This window comes from Myotis yumanensis, unplaced genomic scaffold, assembly GCF_028538775.1.
Source record: "Myotis yumanensis isolate MYYU_CA2020_CCGP unplaced genomic scaffold, mMyoYum1.0.hap1 SCAF_6, whole genome shotgun sequence".
Taxonomy (NCBI): Eukaryota; Metazoa; Chordata; class Mammalia; order Chiroptera; family Vespertilionidae; genus Myotis; species Myotis yumanensis.
This window is the reverse complement of record NW_027223757.1, coordinates 10,074,557-10,083,375: the sequence shown is the minus strand read 5'-3', so window position 1 is coordinate 10,083,375 and position 8,819 is coordinate 10,074,557. Positions and strand designations below refer to the sequence as shown.

Below are 8,819 nucleotides of genomic sequence, written 5' to 3'. Positions count from 1 at the left end.
AGAATTTTGAAGATAATTCCTTCTGCTTATGTTGTTTTTGAATTTTAAAAAAACATGCCTAGCTTCATTATTACTATCAATCATAACTTCTCATTGGGGATTTTCTTAAAGAATCTTTTTCATGATAGGTAAATATGGGGATTTATTTTTTTCCTTGACCAGACAGCTAACTATGAACACTTTTACATATTTCATACATAACAGAAAATGAAAAGTATTACAGTGGAAGAGAAAAACTATGTTAAGAATCCATTTGATTTTAGTGGAAATTTTCATCTGCAGATATAGTATTGGTTTGAAATACTTAATTCTGGTCAAGAGACTATAATAATTACATTAGTGTCTATTGTCAGCTGCCATTATAATTCACATCAATAAGAATGTTAATAAGCCAGACAGTGCAGTGCAAACTAGGGGAAATTTATTTTTTCTATACTCAGACTTTTGCTAGATAAAAATTAAGTTAGATAAACTAGATAACATTTTTGCTAGGTAAAGATGAAGCTTCTGGATGAGAACAGAAGATTTTTTTCTCACTTTTATTAGAGAATTTTGGTCTCTAAGTATTAACAATATAGGAAGAGTATTTTGTATAGGACTAGGAAGATGATAAACTGAGGATAGACCCTGTAATCATAATAACTTGTGAGTGAATTCAGGTAAAGGATTGCATCCTACAATGTCTATCTTTGTTAATAGTTACTCTGATTAAATTGTAAGCCCTTATTTGTATGCTTGACTTGAGAAACCCACAATGTCCTGTTTCTCGCACATAAAAGGAAAATCAGACAGAATAGCTTTGATCAATTAGACATGTTTACTGAATCATGGGTACAAGATGGACTAGAGACAGATAATCTTGATTCTAGAACTAGTTCTACCAATAACTCTGACCTTGAGCAAATTGCTTAGTTTCCGTGCAGGTGAAATGAGGAAGTACAATGAAATGGTTTTTTAAAATCCCTTCCTTCCAGCTATAAAACTCTACAATGTTGCAAATTATTTTTAAATTTCAGTAAGACTGAAAGTGACTCTTAGGATAATTCTATTTTTTTTTTTTTTTACATTTTCTTGACTTAATATTAGTACTTGAGAATAGTTTAGTGTTATGCAATAGAACTTTTGTCAGTCATAAGTCTGAACCCATCTCTCCCACTACTCCCATATCCACATATCCCAATGCACGCCATGGCCATGGGAGGTTGGCTGTGGGAGCGCACTGACCACCAGGGGGCAGCTTCTGCCTTGAGCGCCTGCCCCCTCAGTGCACGTCATGGTGACCGGTCGACAGGTCATTCAGTCGTTCGGTCACTTAGGCTTTTATATATATAGATTGACTTTGTTGATGTCTACACTGTATACATTATGCTTTCAATATTAAATGTGTTAAAGTGAAGGCCAACAGGAAGCTAATAAGAGGGTGAAATGTTACAATAACAACATTCAGCAAGAAAACATGGTCAGGAGAAACAAGAACCCATGTTTATAAATCCTAACTCAATGAATGTCAGTTCACATTTTCAAATCTCTTATTGTTTATTTGTTTTATCCTTGTGAAAGTTGTTTCATCTTCACTCACATACATTTTGACTATGAAGAATGTTTTGTATTCAAGGAATACTTGTCAGCATACACTGTACTAAAAATATTAACATTCTTTAAAATCTTATTTTTATTATTTCAAAATAAGCCACTTCTATAAAGCTAAGCCACCATTTTGGAAAACAGAAGGAAACTTTGAAGGATTAGGCATATTTTTCCATTACATTCTAATATTATTTAATACAAAATTATACATGCCATTTATGAAAGTTTTGACCTAAGAGTTATAAAATTAAACTATTTTTAATCTAAGAAGAAAATTATTTTGGTATATATAAGTCTTAAAATTGTATATGTTGAAAACCTTCAATCAGCTTCTATGAACTTACAGCTTGCACTGTTTTATTTAGTCAATGTAAATACATACATGTGTATGCACACACACACATGTACACACACACACACACACACACACACCTAACAGGCTCAGGAGCAGGTACCATCAGTCTCACAAATGTTAGAAAATTATTATCACACTAGAGGCTCAGTGCACAAATTCGTGCATGGGTGGGGTCCAGCCAGCTAGCCCCAATCTGGGCTGATCGGGGCCAGGCTGGCCAGGGGAAGAGGATTCGGGAGGTTGGCCAGCCCCACCACTGATCGGTGTGGGGGGGTCGATCAGGGGCGAGAGGCTGGCTGGGGGGAAGGGCCATGGGCGGTTGGCAGGCCAGCCCCACCTCCAGTCGAATTCCTAGTCAAACTCCAGTCGAGGGGACAATTTGCATATTAGGCTTTTATTATATAGGATATATGTATACATGTATGCATATTTTGTGTGTGTTATGTATATATATATATTCATTATACTGTATATACAAGTATATGATCATATGTTATATAAAATATATTTTTATGGTAGTGCCTTTGTTTTCATATTTTTTTAATGTGAAAAGGCATATACCAAAATATTAACAGTGGGTAAAGTTAGGCTTAGAATTGTTAATAAGTTTTATGTGCTTTCAGTTTTTTTTCCAGTTTCCCTAAAATGGCCATGTATTACTTGCAAAATAAAATTGTCTATTAAAACACTACAGATGAATAGTTTATGGCTGAGAAAGATGTTCATAATAAAAGGTTCCTATTTGGCAGCAGACTTCCAACTTCAGAAGGTACAATTGACCAAGGGCCTCAGCTGCTGGGCTTTGAAGTCCATCAGGCCAGGCACCCTAACTCTGCTCTCACTCCATAAGAACCCGAGAAGGTTGCTAAGGCAGGCCCCTCCCTGGGTGATATGGACTCCTCTGATGGCCCATTTTACTTGAGGACCTTCCCAGGGCCTTGCAGAAATTTTTCTAGACTAGAGGCTGTGCAGAATGCCACCACCCAACCTCCCATCCCTCTCTTGTGGTCAGACTTAGGTCATGGTCTGATGCCTCTCCCAGTCTCTCCTAACTCCCTCTCCATTTTCTCTCACAGGTGTTTTCCTATGAAATTCATGTACATTTAATTCTATCTTGGTGTCTGCTTCTCAGCGAACCTGAAATAACACTGTTAATTCAGGCAAAGCAGTATGGCACATTATGATATTTTGGTTAGAAAAAAAATATATATGCGTTCGTGTGTGTGCACCCACATGTGTGTATTTACATTATGGATATACACATATATCTATGCATGATTACAAATAGAAAAATAGCATGAATGAGCGGCTTTCTTTGTATAGAAAAAGTATAGGTAATTTTTGGCTGGCCTATATTTTCTTAAATTTCTACTAGAAGTATGTATTACTGTGTAATGAAAAAAAGTAAACTTTTACATGTTACTAATTTACTTCAATCTAATCTAATTTTACACTTTACCAGATTCGATAAAGAATAGATCTGTTCATTCATTTCTTCGTGGACACATTGCCTGTTATGTGCAAGCCCTGTGCTGGGGCATGGCCGATGTGAAGACAAAGATGAATCAGTGAATCAGGAAGCAGGAGTCTAAACGCAGTGCCCCGAGAGAGGCACAAAGCAGGTGCTGGGAAGCTCCGGAAGATGGAAAGACGCCTGTCTGAAGGATCAGGGAAAACTGGTGCAGAGGTGGCATTTTAGCAGACCCTGAAGGAACAGGTAACTTTCTGTTTTTCGCTTTGGAAATGTACTGAAACAGCCTCCGCAGTTTGGGTCACAGTGTGAGGGTGCTTCAGAGTTGGAAGCTGAGTCTGTTCATACTCTCTCACTTGTGCCACGTGGGTCCCATCCACCAACTTTCTCCTAGTAAGAGTCCACTTGCCAGCCCAGTCCTGCACCTGCATCGTGCGGCCGTTGTTGGGGTCCAACCCCAGCAGGCCCAGGGGTTCCCAAAGGTGTGGACAGTGTCGGCGAAGAAGGAATGACACGGAGACAGCGTTCAGTTGATCAGCAGCCTAGCCAGGATCTCTAGCCAGGATCTCCAGCCAAGTTCTGGTCAGGATCTCCAGCGAAGTTCTGGTGATTACTGTCTTGTTACATCTGTATTTATACCAGTTGACTTTAATCCTGTCAATTTCTACATTTACCTTTCCTTCCTCAGAAAAGCATGGACATACTTCTTGTATAAAACGTTCCGTCTAACTGGGCGTAACCTTAACTCCTCTGCTAGTAAGCATATGTGTTAAAAGATCAATACGGAGTCTTTTCTTTAGACTCAGTATGGCACATCTTATCAATCTAAAGATCTATACAGAGTCTTCTTTCTTTGGACTCAGTATGGCACATCTTCTCAATCTAAGTTCTGTACTATCCACCTTCTTACCCTACTTATCCTCTATAGGGGGGTCTGCAACACCCTGGTGGAGTCCTATCCGTCCGGAGTGTGGGAGTTCTCAATTGGTGGGGGCTTACCTAGGGGAATCCTGTTCCAGGGGTTCCCAAAGGTGTGGACGGAGTCGGCAAAGACTATCCACCCTCTTCCTACGGTGGAGTCCTATCCGTCCCGAGTGCGGGGCACTTACCTAGGGGTCCCTGTACGGGCACCAGATGTTGGGGTCCAACCCCAGCAGGTCCAGGGGTCCCCAAAGGTGTGGACGGAGTCGGCGAAGAAGGAATGACACGGAGACAGCGTTCAGTTGATCAGCAGCCTAGCCAGGATCTCTAGCCATCTCCAGCCAAGTTCTGTCTTTATTGTCTTGTTATCTGTATTTATACCAGCTGATTTTTTTAAAAAATATTTTATTGATTTTTTACAGAGAAGAAGGGAGAGGGAGAGAGAATTAGAAACATTGATGGGAGAGAAACATCGATCAGCTGCCTCCTGCACACCCCCTACTGGGGATATACCCACAACCAAGGTATATGCCCTTGACTGGGACCCTTCAGTCTGCAGGCTGATGCTCTATCCACTGAGTCAAACCGGCTAGGTCTATACCAGTTGATTTTATTTATTTTTTACAGAAATCCTTTAATTTTCTTTATTTCACACATTAAAAAATGAAACACACTATACAAATGGTTTTCAGAGCAGATTACACGCGGATCCATTCAGATTCCTCTGAATGGAGGAGACGGAGGCAGCTGTTAGCACGTAGCCGATGTATTGATCTAGATGCAGTAGCATGCAGCCCTCAGCATGACAGTTCATTCTCCTCTGTTCTTAAATTAGGTTAAATGGCGTCGGTGTCCATATTTACAGACTTGAAATGTATCGATCCTGAGCAGTTCTGATGTACATCTGAGACCGGCTGCTGGGAGTCTTGGTCTCAGTTTAAAAAGGGAGGCCAGTGGTGCAGGCAGCTGCTAGGAACTGGTCGTCATCCTGCCCACCAGGAACATTGGCCGCGGTGGCACAGTCAGACCCTCTACAAGGGTTAAGCCAAGTAACTGTAGGTGTCCTTTTCACCACCAACTCGCTCCAAATATTCTTTCTCGATCAGAATATCAATGCATTTCTTGATGACCGGGACCCGTGGCTTGAACCGTAAGGACAGCTTGAGTGAGCACCTCCCCAAGCAGCTGCTGGTGCTTCAGGACCTTCCGCATCTTCATGATCCTCACAATCCCAGCCTGGATCAGCAGTTTCCGGTCCTCTTCAATATTTTTGTGTGTAGTTTCTTGTTCCTGCTTCTGTTCGGTTTTCATTGGCACATTGATGTTAACCCTTAATTTCTTATTTTTATAACCAAGATACAATTTTATCAAGGTATCTGGCTTCAATTCCACCTCATCAACATTTGCATTTTCATTTTCCAAGACCAATAACTTCGACTTCAATAGAATCTGTAGGACTTGTGCCAAAATGTCCATTTTGATTTGAGTGCTGTCCGTCAGCTGCTGCACCGAGTAAACATCTTCCGTGTTGTATTGAAGCAGGATTGCCATCTGGAATGTAGATGCCTGCAAAGTGTATCTGTTCTTGAAGCAGTTTGTGACCAGCTCTCCTTTGGAGAGTTGGTACAACCACATCAGCTTCCTGCCGCTATGAAGACTAGCGTAGAAAGCAGTGAATCGCTGGTAGCTACGTTCCAGTTCTGACGGCAAGGCGAACGTGCAGGACTGCTGGAAGGGCCACGAGCCGGAGCTCGGCACCTGGACACTGAAGTCCAAGTCCAGTGGCTCTGAACTTGTCAGGTGCTTTTTGAACTGTTCGTTTAAATCTTTGCTCACGCCAATGTCCTGAAACATCCGCTGAAGTTTGGAGGTATACTCGTACCCACATGCTTGCTTTAATTTGGAGATCATGCTTGCTTCGGCATCATCACTCGCACTGTTCTGGTGCACGAGTCTTTTGGCCAGCGTCTTCGCATAGAACTTCTGGAACACATCCTTGTCCTCTATGTACTTGAAGACAACCATCGCTTGATTGAGTGTATCTTCTAGTTCTGCTTCTTCTGGGTTCTTGGAACTCTTCTTCAACAAGGAGTCACAGTATCGAGCCAGCAATTCGGGGGACTTACTGGACGACTGAGCCATCTTGGTGACAGCATTGCTGTTTATGAAGCGCCCACAAGCCTTGTCCAGGGCAGCCACGAAGCCCACATTGTTATTGAATGCTGACATGACCAGGGCGTTGTACTTTTTATGAACATCCAGCACTGTCTGCACGTACATTTTGGGATCATTTAAAGCAGCTTCGCCACACTTTTCAATTGCTGCAAGACCCTGATTATGAATATGTGTCTCCAAAAGTTTTTTCAGTTCTCCTAGGCCGTCCTGGATTTGAGATACAAGATTATACATGCGACCCAAATCTTCGTTTTTATCAGCATCCAGCAAGTTCTGAAACTGTGTGAAAAATCTCCAGGTGCTTCTCGATGAGCACCTGCTCGCACTTCCTCGCTAGCTCGTCCTGAGTGCTTTCGTGGAGGTAGACCTGCACTCTCCGTTGCTCCTCGAGCAGACAGGCCTCTGCCTTTTTCATGTATTCAGTAACTGGGCTCTGCTGCAGGAATTCAGTACTCTCTCTGGTATAAAATCTCTCTGTATCAGCCAAAAACTGAGACTCAAAGGATTCTTTATACACTGTTAACGTAGGACCCTTCCCAAATGCATCTTCTTCATTCAGCCCCAATTCCACATAAGACTGTACAACTCCACTAATCAGTCTTGTATTGATGGTTTCACCATTTCTTTCCTTTTCAATCAGTTTTAAAACAGTATTGGTTACCTGTTTGTTCAAGGGCCTGAATAGACAATCTCTCCAAGTCACCAATGCGAGAGAATAAATTTCATAAATTCCTTTTCGCCCTTCATCACATTCACGGCGAGCCCAACGTCTATTGAGGTAGGCACAAACTCCATTCAGAACTTTGCTGGAAAACTGGTAATCTTCCCACTGCTGGGTGTAGAACTTCAGTACACTCTCATCCATCAAGTCTTCTCCATCCTTAAGAAGATTTGTCAAGTAATCCTTCAAAAATTCTTTAAGTCGTTGGTATAATTCCAAGCCAACAAATTGCACTCCCCCAGGCGTTTGCCCCTTTTTCGATTCAGAAGGAGGGACGCCAGCCCCTCCCGTTTGGTTTGACTGCTGAACACTCGTGCAGTAGCTATAAACATGAGTGTAGAGCTCCATGTATCTGGATTTTGCCATACTCTGTCTGGTGTACACCTGCTGGATTCCGGCTCTGAGGTCATCCCAGATCTGGTCAAGGCCAATCTGCTTCAGTCCATGGGGATTCTGACTCCTGTTCGATGACATTGTGAGTAATATTCTGAAGTTGTCCTTATTCAAAGACGGAAAAATTCCCCTATTGTTGTTGATGTATTTTCCCTCCACGTTCCGTGTGGTTCAGGGTTCGGGGTCTACTGGTGGGTACTTGGATGTTGGGGTCCAACCCCAGCAGGTCCAGTGTCCCCAAAGGTGTGGACAGAGTCGGCAAAGAAAGAGTGACACGGAGACAGCGTTCAGTTGATCAGCAGCCTAGCCAGGATCTCTAGCCACGATCTCCAGCCAAGTTCTGGTCAGGATCTCCAGCGAAGTTCTGGTATTTACTGTCTTGTTACATCTGTATTTATACCAGTTGATTTTAATCCTGTCAATTTCTATTGCAAAAGTTAGGGCGTTTCTTATCTCCATTCCAGGGAGTAAAGATTATGTAGCTTAAGTGTGATTGTTTGTAGTTAAAGTGATTAACTACGCCCCTGGCACTTAGTTAAGGGTTTTATCCCCTCCTTAACTTCAGGGGAAAATCCCTACCTGGGGAAACAACCTTTCTCAGAGAGGTGACCTTGGTTAAAACACATGGCACTAAGGGGAGCAAACATATTAAGAACAGTATGCTATATACGCCAGGTCCCTTGAAACATATGCTGGTCAAATGTTTCTTCCCTGCAGCGACTGTGTCAAGCAGCAAGGATGGACCGGCTTCCGGCAGGCCGTGATCTAAGGTTACTGTACACTTGGTTTTCTGGCCACTTGGTATGGTTTCCTCCCGTATTTATCTCAGCTTAAAGGAGATCTCACTAACTTTAAAGGTGCTTTAACTCTTTATAGCAAGCACATCCCCATTTGGACTGACGGGTACAGTGGATTTTGCCAGACAGTCTACTGCCCTGCTGGCTCCTCCTATTCCTACAGGAACAGGAGTCTGGGGATCCTCTGATCTTCAAGTGTTTATTTTAGTCGGATCAATTCTCTTTTTGGCACTTCGGAAGTTGGGCCTATCCTGAGTCATCAGAGACAGACATGTGATAGAACAGGTCCCATTTGATAGGTAAAGACGGAAAAAATTGCAGGTGCAATAGCAAAAGGCTAGGTCCCAGCACTCTACCTTCAGCTCACAAAGCAGTTAACTTTACAAATTAGTAACAGTT

The 8,819-nt window shown here is 42.3% G+C and overlaps 1 pseudogene; it reads right to left on the bottom strand.

Annotated features, from left to right (window-relative positions):
• Nucleotides 1-5,120: 5,120 nt before the first annotated feature.
• LOC139013017 (cullin-1 pseudogene) lies at nucleotides 5,121-7,723 on the bottom strand (annotated as a pseudogene).
• Between the last annotated feature and the right edge of the window lie 1,096 nt (nucleotides 7,724-8,819).